Here is a 26,835-nt window from a genome sequence, read left to right on the forward strand (position 1 = left end):
AGCTTGAGATCTTTTTTGCCCACCAGTCAAGAAGTGGCAGCAGTTTGGGTTAAAAAGATTTATACGCTCGCCCATCTGCATATTTGAATGTGCTCTGATAACTTATGGAAGGAAACACAAGAAAAATGTTTTTTAAAAACTTTTAATGTTTATTTTTGAGAGAGCGAGAGAGAGAGAGAGCATGAGCTAGATAGGGGCAGAGAGAAAGGGAGACACAGAATTCGGAGCAGGCTCCAGGCTCTGAGCTGTCAGCACAGAGCCCAGCATGGGGCTCGAACTGTGAGATCATGACCTGAGCCAAAGTCAGGAGAAGTCAGTAAAAGGCTGAACCACTCACACGCCCCACAAGAAAAATGTTAACAGTGGCTACTTAATGGAGGATGGAGAGAGGTGGGATGCTTTTTAATTTGCACGTCACACGTGACCTAATGTCCTGGTTGGATTTCTTACCATAAACAAGTATTTTATAATTAGAAACAATTTTTAAAATTCACACACACCTATATCAATAAAAATAAGTGTTCACCAACCGTATGTATATAGATACATTTTATACATATATGTATTTATGTATCAGTGGTTTGTATTGTAAAATCCACTGTGGTTCCTGTCTGCCCAACTGGCAAAGAAGGCTCAATTATCAGATGCTCACATTTCTTTACCTGTTTTCTTCTGTTGCTCCTAACGTAAGATGGTAAAAAGGATGTATGGTCCTAGTATTTATATATTTGTAGGAAATATGCTAAGCTTTTGAATATCGACTCATATGGCAAACTAACATTCAAGATAAGATATTTGATGCAATGAAAAAATATCTAAATGTAGAATCTTAACGGATAAGAAATCATTTTAAGGAATTGGAAGGATCCCTGGTGATTCGTAGTTCAGCTCGTTTTGTGAATAGGTTAACTAGGACTCAAAAAAAGAAGTGCATTGCCCAGCATTAAGCATCTGATTATTGGTAGAGCTGGGTCTAGGGTGTAGATTCTAGTCCAGTGCCCCTTGTGCTATATTTGGAACTTTATTGCTTTCTAGCGCGTTCAGTGACTCAAACTAGGCAGAAAAAGTAATGCCGACTAGAGCTTAGCCCTATTTTCAATAGATAAGAATTATTGTAATTGATTTGCAAATGTGTACAGTGCTTGAAACATGTGTACAGTGCTACTAACATGTTCCCCATACATTTGGTTGGAAACATTAATCTGTTTAATAGATTCTTTATATTGTAAATGCTTACAGACTCCAAATATGAAATATTTTCTTGGTTTTGTTTGTTCTAATATTTAAAGATCTGGTAGCTAGTGCTAATGTGAGAGGGGTGGAAACGTTATGCTTTGTAAAATAAACATTTATCGAACACCTACTATATGCCAGGGATTGCGCTACTTGGTGCAGGGTTCCAAAGATAAATATGGCAAAATAGATGTCCTTGTTCTTTTGAGGCTGGGAGATTATCAGGAGCTGTCAACTCTCCAACTTTATCTGTGTGGTTTAATCGCATAATAGTATTAGACAATGTAATCTGTAGCACTGTTTAAGGTCATTGTAAGTAGATTTGAGGAGACAACAGTATTGGTAAAACAAGTTGATAATTGAACAAGTATTCTTTCTCCTTTCTGCTTTTTTTTAAGGGGAAAAAAGGCACGTATTGCTCACAAAATTTGAACTCCTAGGCTTTTAGCTCTTTGCCAGTTCTTCCAGTGCAATTACTGGTGAGCGTACATTTTCGTGTCTTAGAGGTCATGTGGTACCGTGAGAAGGACCCTGGTTTGATGCCTGGGTTCTTGTCTTGGCTTTGTTTGCACTTAGCTGTGAGATTGGGAGCGAGTCACCTCTACATGTTTCAGTGCCCACATATTCCTATTTTCTTCCTAACTTTTTATGAATTAAAATACCCCATTTAATTTGGAACAGAATATTGTGAATATTTAAGATTTTTAAAATGTTTCTTATAGAAAATTCATGGTATTCAGAATTGTAGAAAGAGAATGAGTATAATCCACATTCTTTTATGTTTACTTTTTTTGTTTAGGCTCATATTGTGTGTAGATTGTTGTAATCCTTTTTTTTTCATTTAATATTCTGTTTTGAACACTCCTATGGCATGAAAAGTCTTTTAAAATGTTGTTTTTATTTATCCTCTGTATTATTTTATGTCCCAGTTTCTTCAGTTTTATATAGTAACAGATTTGGGCCAGTTGGTTCCAAAGATTCAAAACTTGTGATAGTTGTTTTTTTTTTAACTGATTATATCGGAATTTAACAGGGAAAAAAAATTCCACATAACTCCAAACCTGTATGGAATAAATATTTAAAATAAAGTGAGAATAAATTAAGAACAAATAGAGGGGCACCAGGGTGGTTTAGTCAGTTGATCGTCCGTCCAACTCTTGATTTTGGCTTAAGTCATGGTCCCAGGGTTGTAGGGTCAAGCCCTGTGTCGAGCTTTGTGCTGAGCTTGGAGCCTGCTTAGGATTCTCTCTCTACCTCTGCCCCTCTCCCCCACTCCAGGGTGCATACTCTCTTAGAAAGAACAAGGTGGACATATAAACCTTAATAATTTGTGAATTCTACTTTCGTTTTTTCCTGCCTTTATGATTTGAATAATTTCATTTACTTTAAAATTTCAAGTGTTAAGACTTGAATTTTAATTTGTTGGAGATGCGAATGATATATTGGTCATTACTGTGTTGAAAGCTGGCCTGTTTTACCACCTAAGGTGTGTATAGAATAGGTTGAAGAAGAAGTTGAACCTCTGAGTTTGAGATTCTGGGATTATCATAGTATAGAGGAGAAGAAAATTTGTGGAAGCTCAGAAGTGTTCAGTAACTTGCCCAAGTTCCAAATAGCTGTTAAGGTACAGGGGTAGGATTTGAATCCAGACTTCTCTGCTTCTAATAGTGATGCTTTTCTTCTATTGCATCCTATATTTCAAAAGACGAAGATATTTTAGATATTTTTTGAGAGAGAGTGAGTGTGCACACATACAAGAAAGGGAGGAGGGGAGAGGAAGAGGGAAAGAGAATCTCAAGCAGGCTCCAGGCCCCAGTGAGGAACCCGATGTGGGGCTTGGTCTGACAACCTGACCCAAGATCAAGGGTTGGATGCTTAATTGACTGAGCCACCCAGGTGCCCCTCTTAGACACGTTTTTTGATGGCACTGCTTTGATCAAAATTGACTAACTTGGTATCTTTGAATAAATTGAGCTAATATGGGGAGATGTTGAGCTAGCACTTAGGAAAATGGTTTTCAGCTTGAGACAACCCAGACAGCACACCTTGAGTGCCTTCTGCTTTGAGCTGAGCTCCAACATCAGTATATTAACAGTGGCTGGCATGTAGCAAATAGGGGCATGGTTAAAAAAAAAAATTGTTGACTGAATTCCTCTGCCTTGTTATAAAGAAATGTATTAGATGAAAAAGGAGAACTAAAACTTCTAAGGCCTTCCATATAATTCAAAATAAAGGACTTTTTGTGCTCTGAGAAATTAACCAAAGCAGTTGTTGATAATTGTATTCATCATAAGAATTTGAGGCCAAACTTATGAGTTGTGCTTTATGTTGCTGTGAATATACTTAATAGTAGGTTGTCTTTTGTGCGATAAAAGCATGTTTTACTTATTTATTTTTCAAAGTTGATTTATTTTGAGAGAGAGTGTGAGCGGGAGAAGTGCAGAGAGAGAGAGAGAGAGAGAGGGAGAGAGAGAGAATCCCAAGCAGGCTCTACACTGTCAGCATGGAGCCTGATGTGGGGCTTGAACTCATGATACCTTGACATTATGACCTGAGTCAAAATCACGAGCCAGACACATAACCAACTGAGGCACCCTAGGGTCCATAAAAGCATATTTTAGGTAATTTTATAGGACTTGGCATGGAATTTTCTTATTTTCTATTATGGTATATAGTTGTAGCTCTGCTATATAATGCATTTTGCAGTTTGATTTTTGTATGATTGGTACCCAGTCTTTGTTAAGGATATGTGTGATTCATTTATCATGATCTGCTTTTATAATGGTTTTCAAGCATATGGGTCATGGTGAAAATTGAGGTTTTACCTGTATAGACTGGGAATAGCTTGGCCTCAAATGGTCAGACAGAGGTTCAACTGAATGAGGTAAGGCTGATGTTCTAAACGAGGTAAAGCTGCTACCACTGTGCTTTCCCTGGACTCTATAAATTCTAACATGCGATTTGAACTTTTATACTTATTCTTGTAATAGTTTTGTTGGCCTCAAAACACAGGCCTCTCCTGTGTATATAATGTATTGCTCTGTGATTTATGATTTCAAGGTTCCTGCTAATTTTTCAAGCCTTGAAAGGCCAGGGCACTAACATTTTCTGCTACCTCATTAGACTAACCCTTCTGCCAGTAATTGTTACAGTAATTTCCTTAGATCTATAATGGTTGTTATCACTGGGTTTGATTTTGACAGTCATTTATTTACTGCATGATCTTTGATAAGTAACAATCAGAAGACCACAGTTTCCCCGTATTTCAAATGGGGGCTATGATATGTTATATAGGTTAAATTAGATACCACAAATGAAAACATTCTCATTGTAAATCACATACATATCTTAATTATCATCAGAAGTAACATGGTGAAAAAAAGAATGGGCTGTGGAATCACACAACTCATACTTAGGTTTTGACCTTCTGTTGAATTAGACATTTTTTAGTTTCAACTCAGCATGTTGTAGGTTAGAAAAAATGTTTACACTTTACACGTAGCTAAAATGATGGTATGGAGAGAAATGAAATTAGTTTACAGATAGTTTAGAACATGTGGGCACTCATTAAATCTGTTGTACTATTTTAAGTTGGTTTGTAGTCACTTACTGTGGCAGTTTCCTTTACTTGGTGTCATTTTCATTCAAACCTAGACAGAAGATAAACCTGTTTGTATATAGGCAGCCAAACGGCTTTCAGATAAAACCAAGTATTTTTACTGGAGAAAAAGAAAAGATGTTGGCTTTTATCAAGAACTTGTTTTGGAACTTGCTTCAGATCTCAGCACGATCATGAAAGAGTACTTAATTCTGAGAAATATTGAGGGTGGGTGTTAGCTGTTCACCAAGTCATCTATTAAAAGCACCTTGCTTGGTATAAGTACTGCATCCTAATCACTCTGTCAGGATAAGTTAATCTTGACAAGTATCAAATAGAATAAGTTCCAATTCTGTGGCACTAATCAGCTCTGTGGCCTTAGTCAAATCATTTAACTTCCTTATGCTTTCATTTCCTTATCTTTAAAATGAAAGCGTGATTTCTATCATCATGTCAGCACAAATACATTCAGTGATGGTGAACAAGTTTTGCTTGTGAGTGTCTACAAAGTATGATTTACATTTACAGTGTACTTGATTCAGAGCTGTCCTTTTGTAAAAATTAGGGAAATTTTGGGGCAAAGATTACAGGAAACTCTTTACTTCTTATCAGGACCCAAATTAACTATTTTTACAAGGAAGTGAGTGAACTGTTCAGAACTCCAGTGGTAGACATCGCTCAAACATTTTCAACAAAGTCCTGTTATTTTCAACTCAAGTTAACAATAAGTAGCAATCAGGTCTATTACATGTGTTTCTCAGCCTTCTCTGCTGGTGACTTACTGCCACCCAAGCAGAGGACCAAAAGACATTTGGTCATGGCCAACCACTGTGGACATGACCTGATTACTACTTTCACCTCTGGGAGTTGACCTGTATCCTTCTTTTTTTTTAACCTGATGATTAACAGTGTTGACATCAATTTATAATTTGTTCTTTCTCATTGGGGTGGCCCAGAGTTACTAATCTAACAGTAATATTACAAAGTAGCCAGCTGGCACAGATTCTCAGGATAGGCAAAAAGATAAACCCAGGAATATGTCCTTCCCGCTCCTTGTCATGTTATACAAATTATCTTTTGAGAATGAAAAGCCAAAACCTTGCAATACCAAGCCCTGCTGTTGATAGTTTGCTGAGCTAATATGTTTACAGATGAAGGAAGCATTGTCACCCACATAGCCAAGTAACACGCCCAGTCTACTGGGCAGGATTGTATAAGGGACCTGATTAATCAAAAGCCCAACTGCTTTATTTCTTTCAATTTTTTCCCATGTTTTATTTATTTATTTTGAGAGAGAGAGAGCAGGGCAGAGGGAGAGGCAGAGAGAGAATCCCAAGCAGACTCTGTGCTGTGAGTGCAGAGCCTGACGGGGTAGGGAGTGGGGGCTTCAATCTCACGAACCCCGAGATCATGATCTGAGCCAAAATCAAGAGCCGAATACTTAACTGGCTGAGCTACCCAAGCGCGCCCCGCTCCTTCTTTTGATTAGAATCTAATATATTTACTGGATAAAATTTAGAAATTAAGAAAAGCACAAAGAAAATAAAGTCAATAATCCCACTGCCCAGAGATATAACTACAGAAGAATTTTGATGTATGGTTTAGCCTAAGTCTTTATATATCTGTATTTTTATAATTAGGATTATACTGCACAGTATTTTATAACCAGCTTTATTCACTTAATACACAGCATAAACATAGGTCTGTGTCCCTTAATAGTCTTCTACAACCTGAGTTCTTAATGAACGAATGCCTAGTATACATATTGCCAAAGTGTTATCTTCTTTCATTGGACATTGAGTTTTTTTTAATAATTAGCATATCTCTTTTTATTTCCATTCTAGTTGATGCTTATAACTAGAATAGGTGGCTCAGTCAGTTAGGTGTCCTGATTTCAGTTCAGCTCATGATCTCATGGTTCATGGAATTGAGCCCCACGTTGGGCTCTGCACTGATAGTGTGAAGCTTGCTTGGGATTCTCTCTCTCTCCCTCTTTCTCTGCCTCTCCTCTGTGCTTGTGTGCACACATGCTCTCTCTCAAATAAACTTAAAAAAAAAAAAGAATAGGTGGTTCAAAAGGTAATCATATATGTAAGACTTTTAGAACATATTGCTCTCTAGGAAAGGTGAACTAATTTTTAAAAATTTTAATTCCAGTGTAGTTAACATGTGGTGTTATATTTGTTTTAGATGTACAATATAGCGATTCAACAATTCCATATACTACTCTGTGCTCATCAAGACAAGTGTGCTCTTAATCCCCTTTACTTGTTTCACCCATCCCCCCACAAAATATATACCAATTTTTTAGTTCCACCAGCAAGTGCGCCTGTTATCCTATACCTTCCCTACTGCTACATTATTGTTGGCAGTGTTAATGATCTAGGCCAAACAGGGTAGTAATGGTGGTATCTTTTAAAACGTATATTTCTTTTATTACTAATGAAACTTAAGATTATTGTAGATGTTTGTTGGCTATTAGTATTTGCCATTTGTAAATTTGCCTATTGTCTGATGAGGTGTTCATCTTTTCCTTATAAATATGCAAGTGCTTCAAGCTTTTTCTTAACCCTATTCCTGGTCAAAACCGAGATAGACTAACAGGAGATGATGGACACACTCTCATTTGAAGCCATTTAATACTGGTACTAAACGCAAATAATGACATTAAAAGGTTTAGATAGAAGGACTTTCACTCTGGGGCGCCTGGGTGTCTGAGTTGGTTAAGCAGCCTGCTCTTGATTTCAATTCAGGTCAAGATTTCACGGTGGTGGGATCAAGCCCCGTATTGGTGGGATTCTCTCTCTGCCTCTGCTCACCCCCATAGTTAAATAAACTTTTTAAAAAAGGACCTTCACTCTTAAAAAAATTATAGTAGTAAAAAATTGTTAGCTCTCTAAATGTCCATAGATGTAGGTGTATAACTGTGAAATATGTCAACATTTAAAAAAAATGCTTATACATGCTTGTACATTCATAGACCATCTCTGGAAGAATATACAGGAAACTGGTAAGAGTGATTGCTATTGAGAACGTGTGGGGGAAGAAAATTACTTTATACTTTTCTAGGTTCTTTGGCTGGTAAATTGATATAAGACAGATTAACAGGAGAAAAATTTACTTGCATACATATGGGTGCCCTATATAAGAACATGAGGCCTGCAGGCAGGCAGTTGAGGTTTTATATGGCATCCTAAGCTAGGGAGAAGGGGGTAGAGACCTGAGACTTCAGGGGTGAGGAAGATAGTTTACAGGCAGAGGGAAGAGCAAGCAAATGTCTAATAAATGGTTGCGAGGCCATAATAGAGACAGTGGGACACAGAAGGATTTGATCTCCAGGCCCTGCAGAGCCCCCCGCCCCCCAGCATAACCACACCTAGCCCATACTCTCTGTAGCGATCCCTGGTGATAGTTCTCCTATAGTTCTCTTGTTGGACTGGGCCCTCCATCTAAATTCCTTTAGGCAGTTAAGGAGGAGGTAAAAGCTTTTCCTGAGTCTTTGAAGCTTGACTCACTTCAGCTTAAAGTAATTCACATGCCTGGTGCACCTCGCTGGCTCATTCTTAGAGCGTGGACTCTGGATTTTTGGGTCATGGGTACAGCCCCGCGTTGGGTCTAGAGATTACGATCAATTAATAATAATAATAAATTAAAAAAAAGTAATCCTCATGCCAAAGTGGCACATTTTGGGAAGGCTTATTCTGAAACTCTTCAGACCTGCCTCTGAAACTTGCCCAAGAAGTTGAGTTGGTACATTTCTCCATCTCAGTGAACTGATTGGTCTCTCAGTCCTGAGAATAGGTCAGTTCAGTTAAATAGTTGTGTCTTATTTCAGGAGATAGTGATGCAGGTGGGCTCCCAAAGTTAGGGCTATGGTGCACACATTCTGGGATTTAATGAGAGCAATTTCTGTAGAAATGAAAGAAAAGCAAAGGTTAATAGAGCAGATTATAGTCCCAATTTCTGAGTTCTGAAGGCAGCCAGTTGAGAGGATTTTTAGATGTCCAGCTCAAAGCATCTTCAGATGGAGTGAGGGCAGGCGCTGGCATTCTGAAAGATTTTCCTGGTCTGTAGTTTGAATGTCTCTGGTGAACTGAGTGGTCTACATAGCAGGCATGAAAATTGTCTATATGTAAGCTGTTGTGACTTCTCTGAAGTTTATATCAAGTTGTTCAGCTTTAAATTGCATGGCTTTGGAAAAGGGACAATATCCTCGATGATTCCAAATCCGAAGGGTTGTGGAGGGGGGTGCCTCGGTGGCTCAGTCATTTAACTGTCTGAGTCTTGATTTCGGCTTCGGTCATGGTCTCAGTGTTCATGGGTTTGAGCCCTGCTTTGGACTCTGAGCTGCCAGGGTGGAGCCTTCTTGGGATTCTCTCATTCCCCCTCTCTCTCTCTGCCTCTCCCCTACTCACTTTTTCAAAATAAACATTTTAAGAAAGTGAGACAAACTGAAAACAAACTGAGGGCTGAAGGGGGAAGGGAAAGGGAGGTGATGGTCATGGAGGGGGGCACTTGTGGGGAAGAGCTCTGCGTGTTATAGGGAAACCAACTTGGTAATAAAGTAATTTTAAAAAAAGAAATTTAAAAAGAAGAAGAGTGGGAAAAATTTGGAAATGTTAGTTTGGTGTGGTGCCTGGGTGGCTCAGTTGGGCATCCAACTCTTAATTTCAGCTCATGTCTTAGCCTCACAGTTCGCAGAATTGAGCCCTGAGTTGGGCTCTGTGCTGACAGCATAGAGCCTGTTTGGGTTTCTCTCTCCCTTCGTCTCTGCCCCTTCCCTGCTCCCTCTCTCTTCCACATGTATTCACTAATATTAATGAATAAGCATTAAAAAAATTAGTTTGGAGAGTTGCAGCCAAATATTAGAGGAAACTTCTGAATTCAAGATCCAGTCCAGTTTATAGGTAGAACCTAAAAGATAGTTAATAGGAGCCCCTGGATGGCTCAGTTAGTTAACCATCCGACCCCAGCTCAGGTCATGATCTCACGGCTTGCTGACATATTTTGTAAGAGCTATAACATCAACTTATTTGACTAGTAGACCTAAGCAGAATAAAATTTGAATGTCCACATTATATTCAGTGTTGATAAGTCTAAAGACATGCCTGGTTTTTTATTTTTTATTTATTTTTGAGGGAGAGACAGCACGAGTGAGGGAAGGACAGAGAGAGGAAGACACAGAATCTGAGCTGTCAGCACAGTCTGATGCAAGGCTCGAACCCATGCACTGCGAGACCATGACCTCTGCCAAAGGTAGATACTTAAACGCCTGAGCCACAGAGGTGCCCCAAGACTGTTTTAGACTAATGAAGTTAAACTGGCTTCAGTACTGAATATTTTTCCAGATCACATGGACCTGAGAAGCATTTGGGTTACCTTCTATTTCTGAGAAATTTAGGAATATTTTATTTACAAGCACTTAATTTTCAGCCAATGAAATAGAACTCTTTTACACATTAACTTTAGTAATCACCATCTGGATGTGGACGATGCCACCCATCTACAACACACACACAAACCTAGACAGATGCAAGTATAGACCTTTGAGTTTTTCTTTTAAAATTTTAACTATGAGCCTTCTTAGCAGTTTGTATTTTTGAAAGACTCCTTTCTCCTTTTTTTTTTCCCTTGTTAAACTGGGGGTAGTCTAGATAAGAATTTACCCTTACATCTCAAAGACACAGGAAAAGAGTGCAAATTCCTCCAAGAAAAGAGTTCAGTTTCCTAAGGCCAGTATTTACAAGACCTGTGAGATAAATAGGGGAGTATTTGGGATTGGTTAAAAGGAATTGCCTCTAGAGTTGCATTTCCAGTTCTGCAAAGATTTGTAAGATAAGGACAATTGTTCTCAGGCCCGCAAAGAATTGGGTTGCAATTTAAATGGCCTCTAGGTTGATCCACCCATAAATCCTTTTACAAGGGCTTTAGATTTTTCTTTCCCTCTGGGTACATAGTGTTATTTTTACTTAGGGAAGGAGACCAAAAAAAAGTTCTTCTCAGGCTCTGAATATTAGCTTCCAGTCTGGCTAGTCTCCAACCTGAGAGCGTGTGTTGTCTCTCTCTCCCTGCCTCTCTCTCCCTCCTTCCCTCCCCCCTCTCCCCCCTCTCCCCCATATATGTAACTTTTTTAAAAGTGAGCTCTATGCCCAACCTGGGGCTTGAACTCACAACTCTGAGATCGAGTCACATGCTCTAGTCACTGAGCCAGCCAGGTGCCCCTGAAAGAAATCTTTTAAATATCTTGCCAGTTTTTAGGCAGATAAGCAGCAAGCATTTTCAGGGATTAATGCAGTATGCCTTTGTAGTCTGTATAAAGACCTTTCTGATGTACAGTTCAACCTTGGACTCACCTTAAGGGGAAAAGCCTCCCTTTCAGCGCCTGAACTTCACCCTCAGTTGATGTTTGTAGGAGGGCCTGGTAGAAATTCAAGGTGGGGAGGTTTTGGGGTTGGAGGGGGCGTGTCTGGCTTGTCTGATAACTGCAGCATAATCATGGGTGGGAAGAAAACCCCTTAGCAGCCAAACAGGGTCCTCATGTGTAGGGTTGTAAATGGCCATTAGTCTTTAAAAAATTTTTTTAAATGTTTATTTATTTTAGAGGCAGAGAGAGACAGAGTACGAACAAGGGAAGGTCAGAGAGAGAGAGAGGGACACACAGAATCCAAAGCAGGCTCCAGGCTCTGAGCTGTCAGCACAGAGCCCGATGCTGGGTTTGAACCCACGAACCGTGAGATCATGACCTGAGCTGAAGTCGGATGCTTAACCAACTGAGCCACCCAGGTGCCTCACCATTAGTCTTTTTAATGCCTGTTTAAATTTGGTAGGCTCTTCTGAAAGTCGAGGTAAAAGGGCTTTATAATTGAAAAGATCTGCTCCTGTCCAGGGGACATGAATTCTTGGGGACTGCACAGGAAGGCTGGAAGCAGGAGGCTCCCAATTATAGAACCCAGCCAAATAAGACTTATGTCTGAGTCGTATAGTCCATCCTTGGTGTTTCTGTAAAATTCATTTTCTGACTTTAGTATTTACATGAGGAACCTGTCTACCCTGGGCTTTTAGAGATCATGCTGGAGGGCTCCCTGTGGATCTTATAGGGAAAGGAAAGCCGAAGCAAGCAGCTAGGTGTTTGAAGGGATTTTCTGGGAAATGACGGACTTTGGGGACTAAAGAAATCTGCTGAGGAGATGGGCCAGATCTTATGAAATGGAATTTATGTTGGGACTTTAATTTTTATATGACGTCTAATTTCTATTCTTTTCATCTTGTTAAGGGAGTCTCTAAGGTTAGCTCTTCTATTTTTTTGTGTCTACTTTTTAATTTGATCTTCCCATAGGTACCTTAGGACAATTGTTTAGGATGAGAGCTCTCTAAAAAATTTTTTTCAACTGTAGAACCTTTTCATTTCAGAAGATCCATTATCTGGCCACTGATGAGTAGCATCTATTAATGTCCATAGCCATTCAAATCAGGAAGCCTTTTTATTGGCTTAACCAAAGATGCAAGAGGCATCCCACGAGAGAGTAAAAGATGAAGTCCTTTCAAAATCCAGAAAGTTCACTTCCAAAGATAGTTTGAGAAAGTAAAGCCCTTTGTTGTTGTAGGCTGTAAGAATGGTGTAGTGAAAACAGGGTCTCTGTTTTCCCACAAGAACATGAGACACGTCCAGTCTCAGACCCGCTAATCTGACACCTGGCAGGCACTACTAGAATGGGATTTTTCTAACACTAACAAAACAACAAAGGTTGAGATGACCAAAAGTACCTTATGGAGTGGGGACCCCTAATAACAGACTCCCCTGAGAGCTGGCACAGTCATATGAAAAGAGTGCTGCTTGTGACTTTGTGTCTCAAGAACCCAGTCTATTCGGCTGGCTACCAAGATACACACTGGTATGTGCATCTTCTGGCTGGCAGAGACGAGAGCATATTCTCACACTCTTAAGACCTAGAACAAGACAAAGGGAAAACCTCATCTAGCTTTTTGTATATGTGTATAAACAGCTGTAGCTAAGCTTTGGGTCTCTTGGAGCCAAACTAATACCTAAGAGGGATGTGCCACTGGGTTGGGGATCATGTGGTGATTCACAGAGTACCCTGCATAGAAATTTTTTTGAGGTTGGCAAGTGACCTGCAGTAAATCTAACCTGTTCTGTGACCAACTTACCTAACACAGGAGACTTTGGATTACGTGGCTGGTGCTTTAACAGTTCTTAAATACTTGACCCATGTCCTCCAATTTTGTGGCTTTGGCTTCCAAGATATTTCTTGGCAACAGCCTTTATATCATGTGTTCATTAACCCACAGCAAAGTTTGTCTAAATAGACAACTGTCTGGTGAGAACCATGAACTCACCAATCAGTGAGGCCGGCTTGAACAGTGCAGGCTTCTAGGGCCAATGCCTGCCTTGTAGCCCATGGTCTTCCTTCTTACCACAAACAGCACAACAGACACAAAAACAGTGACGTCTCTGGGAGGGAAAAGATCAATAAAAATAGGGTGCTCGTATCTTAACCAGAGTTGCTATAGTCAAGGAACTAGTTTCACAGATATTTTTTCCTGCTAATCTAAATTTAGAAAAGGAAAGAAGGACTCTCACCACTCTCATTTCCACTGGGCCCTGCAGGCTGCGATTCAAAAGACTAACATGGTAAGAATTCCTACTTTCTACCACACTGATCAGAGGCGCCAGAATTTCTCAGTTGTATTAGCAAACAGTGATCAGCCAGTACAGTTGCTCCTGCCTCACCCAGCTGTTGGGGAGGAAAGTTTTTTCTTCTTCTATTCTAGGTTCTTTGGCTGGGAAGTTGATATAAGACAGATTAACAGGAGAAAAACAAATTTAACTAAGAAGCCACATAAGAATATGAAATCCACAGGCAGTCAGGTGGTTGATGCTTATTTGCCATCTTGAGATAAGGAGAAGGGTAGGGGTCTGAGACTTCAAAGGAGAAGAAGACAGTTTACAAGAAGATGAGAAGAACAAATGTTTGATAAGCAAATATTTGCCTGGCCTCCAGAGACAGACACAGAGAGGAATTTGATCTCTAGGCCCTGCAGAACTTTCCCCAGCTTAACCACACCTATCCCATATTCTTTGTAGTGATCTCTGATAGTTCTCTTCCTGGACCAAGCCCTCTCTCTAAATTCCCTCAGGCAGTTAAGGGGGGAGGTAAAAGCTTTCCCGAGTCTTTGGGCCTTGATTGACTTCAGCTTAAAGTAATCCACAGGCCAAAGTGGTACATTTTGGGAAGGCTTGTTCTGAAACCCTTCAAGGGGAACCAGAGGTTTAAGGTACGGGGTGGCATGAATGAGGTGACTTCTTGTATTGTTTGATCATGTGTGTATTGTCTGTCTTTAAAGTTAATGGTCAGAAATATGGATTTGTATTAGTCATCCATTTAAAATAATGTTTTAATCCAGATAAAAACTGATGTGGGAAGATGCTTATATTATTAAATGCAAAAAGAACCAAGTTGTAAAATACCATGTATAATGAATTCCCTCTAGAAATATTTATAACATGCATCTGCAGAGGCACACAGAAAAGGTTCTGAAAGGATAAACATACTAAAGGTCACAGCCTGAGTAGTAAGATTCTTTTTTGTCTTTATTTTTTATTTTACTTATTTATTTTTTTTTAAGTTTATTTTTGAGAGAGCGTGACTAGGGGAGGGGCAGAGAGAGGGAGACAGGATCCAGAGCGGACTGTGCACCAATAGCAGCAAGCCTGATGCGGGGCTCGAACTCACAAATCATGAGATTGGAACCTGAGCCAAAGTCAGATGCTCAACTGTCTGAGCCACACAGGTGCCCCAGTAAGACTCTTTCTTTTTCTTTCTTTCTTTCTTTTTTTTTTTTTTTTGCATGGCAAACCAAATTTATTGAACTACTGATGCTAAGTTATACAAAATTGCACCACTTTAATTAAGACTTTTAGTTTACATTTGGCCACCTCAAAGTTGTTGTAACATTAGGTTGGTCAATTTAAATACTGTGGCTCCCTGTTGGATAGACACACAATCTTTACACCCAAACGTTAATGCATACGGAGCAACAAGGTATTGTTAAATAAAACAGCAGTAGTTACTGCAACTTAGGCCTTGTGACCAAAATTACTTAGTAAGACTCTTAATCCCTCTCTTTTAAAAAGGAAAACATTTGTTTGTATTAAAGATTGAATTAACATCCATCTTGAGTTTTTTTTCCTGCCCGTTCTGATTTTAACAAAGGGTTTTTTTTAATGTTTTATTTATTTTTGATACAGAGAGAGACAGAGCATGAGAGGGGGAAGGGTAGAAAGAGAAGGAGACACAGAACCGAAAGCAGGCTCCAGGCTCTGAACAGCTGTCAGCACAGAGCCTGACGCAGGGCTCGAACCCACGAACGTGAGATATGACCTGAGCTGAAGCCAGAGGCTTAACCGACTGAGCCACCCAGGCGCCCCTTAACAAAGGTTTTGATCTGGGCTCTGAATAAGCAAAAATAGTATTAATCTATGTCATGGATCTACAGTTTGGACTCTGGATGGTTTGTTTTTTAATCAAAGGCTACTGTTTAGCAAGCACTGTAAATCATCTTATGGTCTAAACAGTTTTCAGTGAAATGGAAAAGGCAATAATAGTAATATTAGTGATCCTGAGCCTTTTTATGATCTTCAGTGAATACTTGAGCCCCAAACCTGTGTATTCTTCATGCAGAACATTCTTTTGGGGAACACAGTTGTAATGATTTGGTTAAAAAAAAGATGAGGGAATACCTTACTATGTGTCCATTTTGAGCAACTGCACCTGTGGAGTAAATTAATTATAAATAATTAGGCAAAAATTGGGGGTCTTTACCCAAATTTAAGTATTACTATAACTTTGTGAATTAAGTATAGAACATGTAATTGATATTCTCTTTGTTGGTTCTCCGCATGCTCTTGCAGGTGTTTACAGAAGTAGGTTTCATGATAAAGCATGAATTGTATACAGCAGTATTCATAAGTTTATGTTACTGACTGAGCTTATGAGCTAAGTGCTCATTAATGCCATTTAGTTATTTGAATGGCTCTGGTACTTAATTTTAGAGAATGAACTTTTGGTTTGCTTGAGTATAATTAACCTCAAAAATGTTTTATTGACCATTTAAAGTTAAAAGAAAGTCTGCTTCATGGTTTGAAGAACCTCACTACTGTAACTTTTTTAATGTTTGTTTATTTTTGAGAGAGAGAGAGTGTGTGTGAGAGGGTGAGTGACAGAGAGGAAGACACAGAATCTGAAGCAGGCTCAGGCTCTGAGCTATCAGCACAGATCTGAACCTCACTACTCTAAATGCAAAATATGAAATTTGAATTTTTATGTAAATATAGGACAAAAGGTGAACTTTAAAAATGATATATCCTCTTTGTTTAGGGTGTATCATTTTTTAAAATTCAGCCTCTTGGGGCACCTGGGTGGCTCTGTCAGTTGAACATCTGACTCTTGATTTTGGCTCACATCATAATCCCACGGTCATGGACTCAAGCTCTGCCTTGGGCTCCGTGCTGAGCATGGAGCGTGCTTGAGATTCGTCCATTTATTCTCGCTCTCCCTCCCTCCCTCCCTGTATTCCCTCTCTTCCTCCCCTTCTTCCTCTCCCTCTCCTCCTCTGCCCCTTTCCCCCTGCTCATGGTGTCTCTCTCTCTGTCTCTCAAATTAAAAAAAAAATCACCTTTTAAAAAAATTGTTTTTGTTTATTTTGAAAGAGAGAGAGAGAATGAGTGCAAGCAGGGAAAGGCAGAGATTTGAGGAGAGAGAGAATCCCAGGTAGGCTCCTGCAGAGCCTGACATAGGACTTGATCACATGAACCGTGAGATCATGACCTGAGCCCACATCAAAGAGTCACACACTTAACTGACTGAGCCACCCAGGTGCCCCTCAGCTTCTTAATATTATAATACGTTTACATAAATACTACAACTTTGTAAGTCAAAATGCTAACTCTAAACACAGAAATAACTGGCTAATACTTAAGGTAATTAAAAGATGGATTGACCTCAGTTGAGTCAGGGAGAATGTTGCTTATTTCAAAAGATCTCTATGGTGGATCTTCTATAGGGGGAGAAGCAAGTGATGAGAAAAAATTGTAATGTTTCTGCTTGTAATGAGAAAAAAAATCTCAAAATAAATTTAAAATTATGATGATGTCTTATGGTTAGCACATATAAAATTTTGATTGTGTTACTATGAAAATTTTCGTGAATCCTATATTTTTGAAATGTGGGTTTTTAAAAGTTTTTATTTAAATAATCTCTCCACTGAAGGTGGGACTTGAACCCATGCCCAGAGATCATGATTCATGTGCTCCTTTTACTGGCGACGCAGAGCCTGCTTTGGATCCTCTCTCCTCTGCCCCTCTCTTGCTCTCACTCTCTCTCAAAATAAATAAATAAACTTTATTTTTAAAGGTTGGACAAATATGCAGAAATTACTAAATCTTGGGGCACCTGGGTGGCTCAGCTGGATAAGCACCCAACTTTGGCTTGGGTCATGATCTCACAGTTCGTGGGTTCAAGCCCCACATCGGGCACTGTGCTGACCACTCAGAGCCTGGAGCCTGCTTCGGATTCTGTATCCCCCTCTTTCTCTCTGCCCCTTCCCTGCTCATGCTCTGTCTCTGTCTCTCTTTCTCAAGAATAAATAAACATTAAAAAATAAAAAAGAAAGAAAGAAAGAAATTACTAAATCCTGTTCTAGTACAACTTAGGTCATCAGCAAATTATGTAGAGGGTATAGTGGTGGCACAAAGAGTAATCATCCTGGGATTTTGAGTGGAAGAATCAGTAAAAATGTCATAGATGAGATTCTAAAAACATACATATTCTGAGTTTTAAACATACGCCTTTATTTAATTACATAATGTGTTTCAGCATGATCCCACTGCAGTGGGAGCTAATAGGATTATATTGCTTACATAATTCTTGTCATATTTTTAACATCATTGTATTAGCTTTTGTTAGGGCTGCCATAACAAGGCACCACAAACTGAGTGGTTTAAAACAGGAGAAATTTATTTTCTCACAGTTCTGGAGGCTAGAAGTTGGAAATGAGGGTGTTGGCAGGGCCATGTTCTCCAGGAAGAATTTGTTCCATGCCTTTCTTGTAGCTTTTGGAGTTGCCACTCATCCTTGGTGTTCCTTGGCTTATAGGTGCATTATCACTCCAGTCTGTCTCAGACATCTTCACGTGGCCATCTTCCCTGTGTGCCTCTGTGGCCATGTTTCTTCCTTTCTTAAAATGACTTCAGTTATATTGGATGAGGGCCCACTTTAATGACCTTATCTTAACTTGATTACATCTGCAGAGGCCCTATTACCAAATACTTCACATTCATAACCAGTGGTTAGGACTTAAAGATATCTTTTGTGGGGGCACAATTAAACTGCCAAGAGTCACTCACCTCCCTTTGTACTGTGCCATGTCAATATAGTTACTTAAATGCTTTTTCATGATGAGAAGTTAACAAAGCCCTTGGTTGCAGGAATAATGCTAAGAAGTTGTAGTTCATTAAGTGAGCCAGTAGTGATTGGATAAATTTCTTCCAGAGACCGAAGAGTGAAACATAGGTTAGATTGTAGAGATCTATGAGCTTGGGAAAAACAAAAATAAAACCATGAAAGGTTTCGCTACTTATTTGTTAACAATATTGATTTGTTATTCAGACTATTTTGACTTAAAAATTTTTCTAGCGAGTGGCTCAGTCAGTTAAGTGTCCTTAACTCTGGTTTCGGCTCAGGTCATGATCCAGGGGTTGTGAGATTGAGCTCTGTGTTGGGCTCCATGCTGAGTGTGGAGCCTTCTTGGGATTCTATCTTTCTCTCTCTCTTTCTGCCCCTCTCCCCTGCTCTCACTCTTTCTCTCTCTCTCTAAAATAAAATTAAAACTAACAAAAAATTTTAATGGATATTTATATTAGTTAATTTTCAGTCATCAGAGACCATTTCCTAGTTAGCCATCTTAAATAAATTTGTGTGGAGTCAAAATTACTTTCGTCAGTGTCTGGTACGCATATGAAACTGCTTGCTTACATTTTCTGAGATGCTATGACAACTGAAAGTCATGATATTATGGAGTACATTTTTTAAAAATTGCCTAAGCACTAATAATTGACTATCAAACAACTTTTTTTTTTTAACCTTTATTTTGAGAGAGTGAGAGAGCATGAGTAGGGAGGGGCTGAGAGAAAGGGAGAGTGAGAATCCCAAGCAGGCTCTGTCTGCACTGTCAGCACAGAGTCCAACAAAGGGTTCATTCCCATGAACTTGTGAAATCATGACCTAGGCAGAAATCAAGAGATGGATGCTTAATGGATTGAGCCACCCAGGTATCCCCCAAACAGATTTTTTAAAAAAGTACTATTGGGGCGTGTGGGTGGCTCAGTGGGTTGAGCGTCTGGCTTTGACTAAGGTCATGATCTCATGGTTCATGGGTTCGAGCCCTGCATCAGGCTCTGTGCTGACAGCTAGCTCAGAGCCCTGGAGCCTGTCTTTGGATTCTGTGTCTCCCTCTCTTTCTGCCCTTCCCCTGCTCACACTGTCTCTCTCTGTTTCTCAGAAATAAAAGACATTAAAAAATTTTTCTTAAAGTACTGTTAATTTTTATTTCAAGTAAGGCAGTAGCAAGCTTAATACTTAGGAGCTTGTGAGTGGCTCAGTTGATTAAGTGTCCTACTCTTGATTTTGGCTCAGGTCATGGTCTCATGGATTCGTGAGATCAAGCCCCACTTTGGGCTCTGTGCTGGCCGTGCAGAGCCTGCTTGGGATTCTTGCTTGCGTCTCTCTCTCTCTCTGACCCTCACCCCCTCATTGAGTTCTCTCTCTATCAAAATAAGTAAATAAACATTAAAAATAAACCTAAAAACATTTTTAATAAAAAACAAAAAAAGAAAGTTTAATATTACATTTGTAAGTCGTGTTCTGATATTAAATCTCACAAAAAAATACTTTTCTGCATGGGCTTTTTTTTTTCCTACTGCTTTAGCAGAGGTTTTTTACCCTAGTTAATCAGGACTTTATTATTTCCTCCTCCTCCTCCTCCTCCTCCTCCTCTTCTTCTTCTTCTTCTTCTTCTTCATTTTTTAAATTTTTTTTATTTTATTTATTTATTTATTTTTACCATTTAGAGAATCTGTCCTTCAGAAGGGAGTCATTTGATTCTTCCGTTGTTTTAATAGCACACAAGTGCTAAAGGCATCCATAGTAGCCCTACCATAAAATTATTTAATAGGGGCTCCTGGTTGGCTCAGTCAGTAGAGCACGTGACTCTCTGGATCTCGAGGTCATGAGTTCAAGCCCCATATCGGGCACAGAGATTACTTAATTAAAAAAAATAATAAATAGCTTTTGGAGGAATTATTCATAAAGTATAGGGAACAAATGTACTTCATAACATTCTTAATTTCTATATACATGCATATTATAGTGCTTGTACACATTGTACAATGATAAATACCAAAGAATTCAGGAAAAGAATAAAAGCTGGCAGCCTTACTCTTAACTGTTCTAAGTGGATGTGCAAGAAATAAATAGCCTAATGAAAATAATATGGATAAACTCTACCTGTCCATGATATATACCGCAACTTTCTCCCAAAGTGTAGCCAGTGCTCTTGGAACAATCCCACTGAAAAGATCCAAAATCTGTATAAAAAGTCCACAAGTCTGTCCTCTGTATAAAAATCTTTTATCTATGTGTATTTTATGTTCAAAACAATTCATACTACTTGAATACACTAAAAGAGTTCAAAAGCGCGTGCGCACACATGCACGCACACATATATATGCAGACAAAACAAAAGAAATGTTTTGCAATGAGAGGAAATGAAGAATTAGAGTCTTCTATATTACCAGAGTCAGTGTGGTTATACCTATTTGGAATTAGTTTATAAATAAATAAACTATAAGATGGATATACCTCAGTGTTAAGAAAGTGTCACATTACTTCATACTTCAGGAACATAGCTTCAGTGCCTTACAATATGGAAAGAAGGTAATTGGCTCATAAAAACAGCCGACTGGTTTGATATCTTAGAAGTTAGAAAAAAATGCATTTCAGAAGATAATTTGTAACAATTAGCAACAGAAGAGCAACATTAAGAAATAAAATATTGTGAACATAACAACTGAGGTCCTCAGAGTATCAAAAGAGATAAGAGAGAAGACTTCACATTAGAATTGAAACAATGTAATTGAAAGAAAAATAAACTGGAATCTTTGTAACAAGTTAAATATTTAACTGCTTCAAATAGAAGTGCTTTAGTTTAGTCCTCTTGCCTAGTTCTGAAAATGTAACATCCAGTTTTCCATATAAAAAGCATGTAATGTTATTAGCAAGGGTCCCTTTGTTTTAGCCTAAAAATCACCTCTGATGTTCCAAAGGTTATACTAACAATTACCAAACTAGCATTTATTTTTTAAATTTTTAAAATTTTTTGATTTTTAAATGTTTTATTTATTTTTGAGGGAGAAAGAGAGACTGCGTAAGCAGGGGAGGGTCAGAGAGAGGAAGACACAGAATCTGAAGACAGGCTTCAGGCTCTGAGCTAGCTGTCAGCACAGAGCCTGATGTGGGGCTCGAACCCACGAACTGTGAGATTATGACCAGAGCCGAAGATGGATGCTTAACCAACTGAGCCACCCAGGCACCCCCATTATCTTTACTAATAATGTTATCTTCATCACTTTCTTCATCCTTTGGTCAATATTTGGTTGAATTTGCTGTTGACAGCAGGAAAGCTGTTCTCAGTAAATTTGCTAGAACTGCCAGAAGTCCTACTGTTCCTAACATTATTCTGGTTTCTCCTGCTGTTATGATGAGGTTGCAACTATTTGCAGTCATCGTGTCTATTACTTGATCAAACTCTTCCCTGAAACGTCTATGCTGTTAACTTATAAAACTTCATTAACAGCCAGTAGCCCTGTACCGTGAACCAGACCTCCTAGAACCAGCCAGGATATAAAGATCCTTGGGACTTCACTGAGCCATGTGGTATTTCCCTTGGGTTTTCTGAACCATCCTGTATATGGAGTCCTAGAGAATGTTCAGTGTTGCGCTTGTAAAGATAAACTAACCCAATGATGCATATTGTATGCGGATGTATATTCTGGGAGAATGTCAATGTCTATAATAGAAGACGCAGGTCTAAAGTCTTAGGGCATACCCATAACTGGATGTGGCTGTTTTCTGTGGTTGATAGAACACAGTGCATTGACTAAAACATTTTCCTTCTTTGTTAGTATGTCTGTACCAAAGGCACTATTGTCTACTTCTTTAAGAATCCTAAGCAGTGGGTTGTCTGTTGAAACACCTTTGTGATAATTATCATTATTTATAGGTAATAAGTCTCCCTGTATGTCTGCATAGCCTAGTAAATTGTCAACATTAGGTATCTTATGAACAGGCTGTAGAATGAGTCCGGAAATCTTCCTTCCATTTTTATTTTTTGGAATAACTTGAGAAGGCTGGGTGTGAACTCTGCTTTAAATGTCTGGTAGAACTCCCCTGGGAATCCATCCAGCCCTGGGCTCTTATTCGTTGGGAGATTTTTGATAACTGACTCGATTTCTTCACTGGTTACGGGTCTGCTCAGACTTTCTATCTCTTCCCGTTTGAATTTTGGTAGTGCATGTGCGTTTAGGAATTTGTCCATTTCTTCTAGGTTGTCCAGTTTCTTGGCATATAATTTTTCATAGTAATCTCTGATGATTGCTTGTATTTCTGAGGGATCAGTTGTAATAGATCCATTTTTATTCATGATTTTGTCTGTTTGGGTGCTCTCTCTTTTCTTTCTGAGGAGCCTTACTAGAGATTTATCAATTTTGTTTATTTTTTCAGAAAATCAACTCTTGGTTTCATTGGTTTTTTTCAACTGCTTTTTTGATTCTCTACTGTTTATTTCTGCCCTCATCTTTATTATTTCTCTTCTTCTGCTGGGTTTGAGGTGCTCTTGCTGCTCCCTTTCTAGTTCCAGTAGATGCTCTGTTAGATCTTGAGTTTGCACTTTTTCTAGTTTGTTGAAATAGGCCTGGATTGCAATAAACTTTCCTCTTAGGACTGCCTTTGCTGCGTCCCAGAGAGTTTGGATTGTTGTATTTTTGTTTTCATTTGTTTCCATATATTTTTTTATTTCCTCACTAATTGCCTAATTCACCCAATCGGTTTTCAGTAGGATGGTTTTTAACCTCCACATTTTTGGAGGTTTTCCAGACTTTTCCCTGTGGTTGATTTCAAGTTTTCCTAGCATTGTGATCTGAAAGTGTGCATGGTATGATCTCAATTTGTTTGTATTTATGGAGGGCTGCTTTATGCCCCAGTATGTGATCAATCTTGGAGAATGTGCCATGTGCACTCGAGAAGAAAGTGAATTCCCTAGCTTCAGGATGCAGTTCTAAATATATCTATTAATTCCATCTGTTCCAGTGTGCTATTCAGGTGCATTGTTTCTTTAGTGATTTTCTGTCTGGATGACCTATCCCGTGTTGTAAGTGGAATATTAAAGTCCCCTCCAATTAGCACATTCTTATCGATAAGATTGTTTCTGTTTGTGATTAGTTGTTTAACGTATCTGGGTGCTCCTGAATTTGGCGCATAGATGTTTATAATTGTTAACTCTTCCTGATGGAGAGACTCTGTAATTATTATATATATAATGTCCTTCTTCATCTTTTGTTACTGCCTTTACTTTAAAGTCCAGTTTGTCTGATATACGTATGGCTACTCCAGCTTTCTTTTGGCATCCAGTCGCATGAGTCGCATGATAGATATTTCTCCATCCCCTTACTTTTAAACTGAAGGTGTCTTCAGGTCTAAAAGGAATTTCTTGTAGACAGCAAATAGATGGATTTTGGTTTTGGATCCATTTTGCTACCCTGCGTCGTTTGATTGGAGTATTTAGTCCATTTACATTCAGTGTTCTTTTTTTTTAAATTTTTTTCAATGTTTTATTTATTTTTGATACACAGAGAGACAGAGCATGAGAGGGGGAGGGGCAGAGAGAGAAGGAGACACAGAACCAGAAGCAGGCTCCAGGCTCTGAGCTAGCTGTCAGCACAGGGCTCGATGCTGGGCTCGAACCCACAAACGTGAGATCTGACCTGAACTGAAGTTGGAGGCCTAACCGACTGAGCCACCCAGGCGCCCCTTACATTCAGTGTTCTTATTGAAAAATGTGTGTTTAGATTCGTTGTGTTCTCTGAACATGCTGTAGTCATGTATAAAACACTTTTAAATGTCTAAGTTTTGGCTCTTTCTAGTGAGAATATGAAATACATTAAGAAACTTCTTCAACCCCAGATGACCTGGCAATCATGGTCATCCTAGATGCTGGGCTAGCCTCTCTGGAGGGCCGGGTAGGTGTATGTGTACGCACAGCTGCAGCCCAGGAAGCCACAACCCACCAAGTATACCTACGGGGAGGCTTCGGTCTTGATGCTGGTCTCCACAGGGCAGTGAGTAGAGAGGCACAGTTCCTGCCCTCCTCTCTGGTTTGGTGGCTGCAGGGCTCCTGTGGAGGAGGTTGGGGGCAATGAGCCAATCTACTTCTCACTTTCATCTACCTCCTCCATGACTGGGCTCCTGACCCAGGCCAGTGGCGTCAACCTCAGAAACTGTAGGTGAAAATATATTTTTTATTATTTTATTTTATGAAAAAAACCTTTTTTTAATGTTTATTTTATTTTTGAGAGAAAGACACACAGAGGGCGAGTAGGGCCAGAGAGGGAGAGGTAGACACAGAATCTGAAGTAGGCTCCAGGCTCTGAGCTGTCAGCACAGAGCCTGATGCGGCTTTGTGAGATCGTGGACTGAGCCGAAGTCAGACACTTTAACTGATGCTCCCCTATTTTTTTTTAAGTTTGTTTGTTTATTTTTGAGAGATAGAGCACGCAAGTGGGGTAGAGGCAGAGAGAGAATTCCAAGCAGGCTCTGCACTGTCAGCACAGAGCCTGACACGGGCTCAGACTCACAAACTGAGGTCAAGCTAAAGTCAGACGCTTAACTGACTGAGCCACCCAAGCGCTTCTGTAGGTGAAAATATTATTAAAGATATTTGGGGGGAAGAAAAAGACATTTTGGCGAGTAAGATCACCTGTACTCTTGCCACCTTAACATAATTTACAAATTACCTTACAGTAAAAAAAAAGAGGGGTGTGTCTGGCTGGCTGAGTTGATGGAGCATGCGACCCTTGATCCTGAGACGTTGGGAGTAGTTTTACTTTAAAAAATTTCCTTACAAATCTTATCCGTGAATGTATGAATTCACACAGTGGCAGTTTAATATACATCTTATTTTATGACCTTTTCCCCATTAAATTAGCCATTCTATATACTTGACAACTTTAATAGAACCTGGAGAAATGTGCAGATACTGATAGGTGGGTCTTACATGTATGTTTTTCTCTCTAACTCCTGCATTCTCACATTATCGCTTGATTAGCAATCAGTCTCGCGTTGGCACCTGTTCACGGCTGTCATTGCCCGGTTGACTAGGCTAAATATATGTGTGTTGTGTGTGTATATATATATGTGTATGTACACATATATGTATGTATGTGCATTTTTATTATTTTATTTTAATGCTTGTTATTTATTTTTGAGAGAGAGAGACCTACCACGAGCAAGGGAGGGGCAGAGAGAGAGGGAGACACAGAATCTGAAGCAGGCTCTAGGCTCTGAGCTTTCAGCACAGAGCCCGACACAGGGCTTGAACTCATAAACCATGAGATTGTGACTTGAGCCGAAGTTGTACGCTTAACTGACTGAGCCACCCAGGTGCCCCTGTGTATTTTTTGAAAATGTTAATTTTTGAGAGCGAGAGAGACAGAGAGAGAGGGAGAAAGAGCGAATCCTAAATCATGCTCTGCACCGACAGTGCAGAACCCAATGTAGGGCTTGAACCCATGATCTGTGAGATCATGACCTAAGTCAAAATCAGGAGTCAGACACTCAACCAATTGAGCCACCCAGGTGCCCCCATGTACATTTTTGGTGTGTGTATATTTTAAACACAACGTCTTAACTGCCTTGAAATCTTTCATGGCATTCTCGTATATATGTACCACTGCTTGCTGATTCTTTTTGTACCAGTGTTGGCTTCCATAGTACCATTTTCCCCAACCACCATTCCCCTCAAGATTACTTACTGCCTAGGATGTTTAATGTCAAAGCTTTCTTTGACATCATTCTCTCTGTGCCTTCTTACCTTTCTGCTTACCTAATATAAAGCCTGAGCACTTTCACAAAGAAGCCTTAAATTATCTCCACATACTTTATTGTAATAAGACCTTTTTACATCCAAAGGCTTTTTGTCACCCTTCTCCAATATTCATACCTCGTTTTCTTTTCTATTCACAATTCCTGTGTTCCATCTGTACTTATTTTCTAAATATCATCTCTCCCCGCTTCATTTCACTTAAATCCATCTTGAAAAAAAAATCCTTTCTCCACCATTTCATTTGGTGCCGTCCTCCAAACACAAGGCTTCTGTCTTTTGTCAATCATTTTTCTCCCTTTCACTCTTAACCCCTCTAGTAATTCTGGTTTCTCACTCTGCAACAAAAGCTTGCACTCTAATAATGTATATGTAGTGTTCAAATGGGTGCTTCTGAATAAATATCTGCTTTTCAAAACAGTGAAATCTAAACTATTAGCATGGAAATAACCCCTGGGAAGATGAGGTCTCCACTTGAAAGCTTCAAATAGAGATTCTCCTGCTAGTATTGAACAATGGAGTTTTATCTAATATTATCTGAAATGGGGTGACTACTTGAACCATATAAAATATCCACTATCCGGAAATGAGAATAGATCCTTGATTTCACATTTCTGTTTATTTTGATTGGCCTGAGAAATAAAACTTACCACTTCAGAGAAGAGAATTTTCATATGTTCTGCATTATATTGAGCATTAACTCTTCAGGGTCATTATAGATTTAGAAGTGTTTTATTCTGCCTCCTAATCCCTGTGGGTGTGCCTTCCAGTGATGG

The 26,835-nt window shown here is 39.3% G+C and overlaps 1 protein-coding gene and 1 pseudogene across 4 annotated transcripts in view; one reads left to right on the forward strand and one right to left on the reverse strand.

Moving 5' to 3' along the window:
- XIAP (X-linked inhibitor of apoptosis) overlaps positions 1–26,835 on the forward strand; it is a 47,229-nt gene that overhangs the window by 1,582 nt on the left and 18,812 nt on the right. The window contains exon 1 of one of the 4 annotated variants that reach the window (XM_029929511.1): positions 13,409–13,481. The exons of the other annotated variants lie outside the window; for them this stretch is intronic. The gene's annotated coding sequence lies outside the window, so the exon portion shown is untranslated. Of the gene's footprint in view, positions 1–13,408; positions 13,482–26,835 lie in introns of those variants that run through there. 4 annotated transcript variants of the gene reach the window in all.
- LOC115283490 lies at positions 21,539–25,323 on the reverse strand (annotated as a pseudogene).

The sequence above is a fragment of the Suricata suricatta genome, chromosome X, assembly GCF_006229205.1.
Source record: "Suricata suricatta isolate VVHF042 chromosome X, meerkat_22Aug2017_6uvM2_HiC, whole genome shotgun sequence".
Lineage (NCBI taxonomy): Eukaryota > Metazoa > Chordata > Mammalia > Carnivora > Herpestidae > Suricata > Suricata suricatta.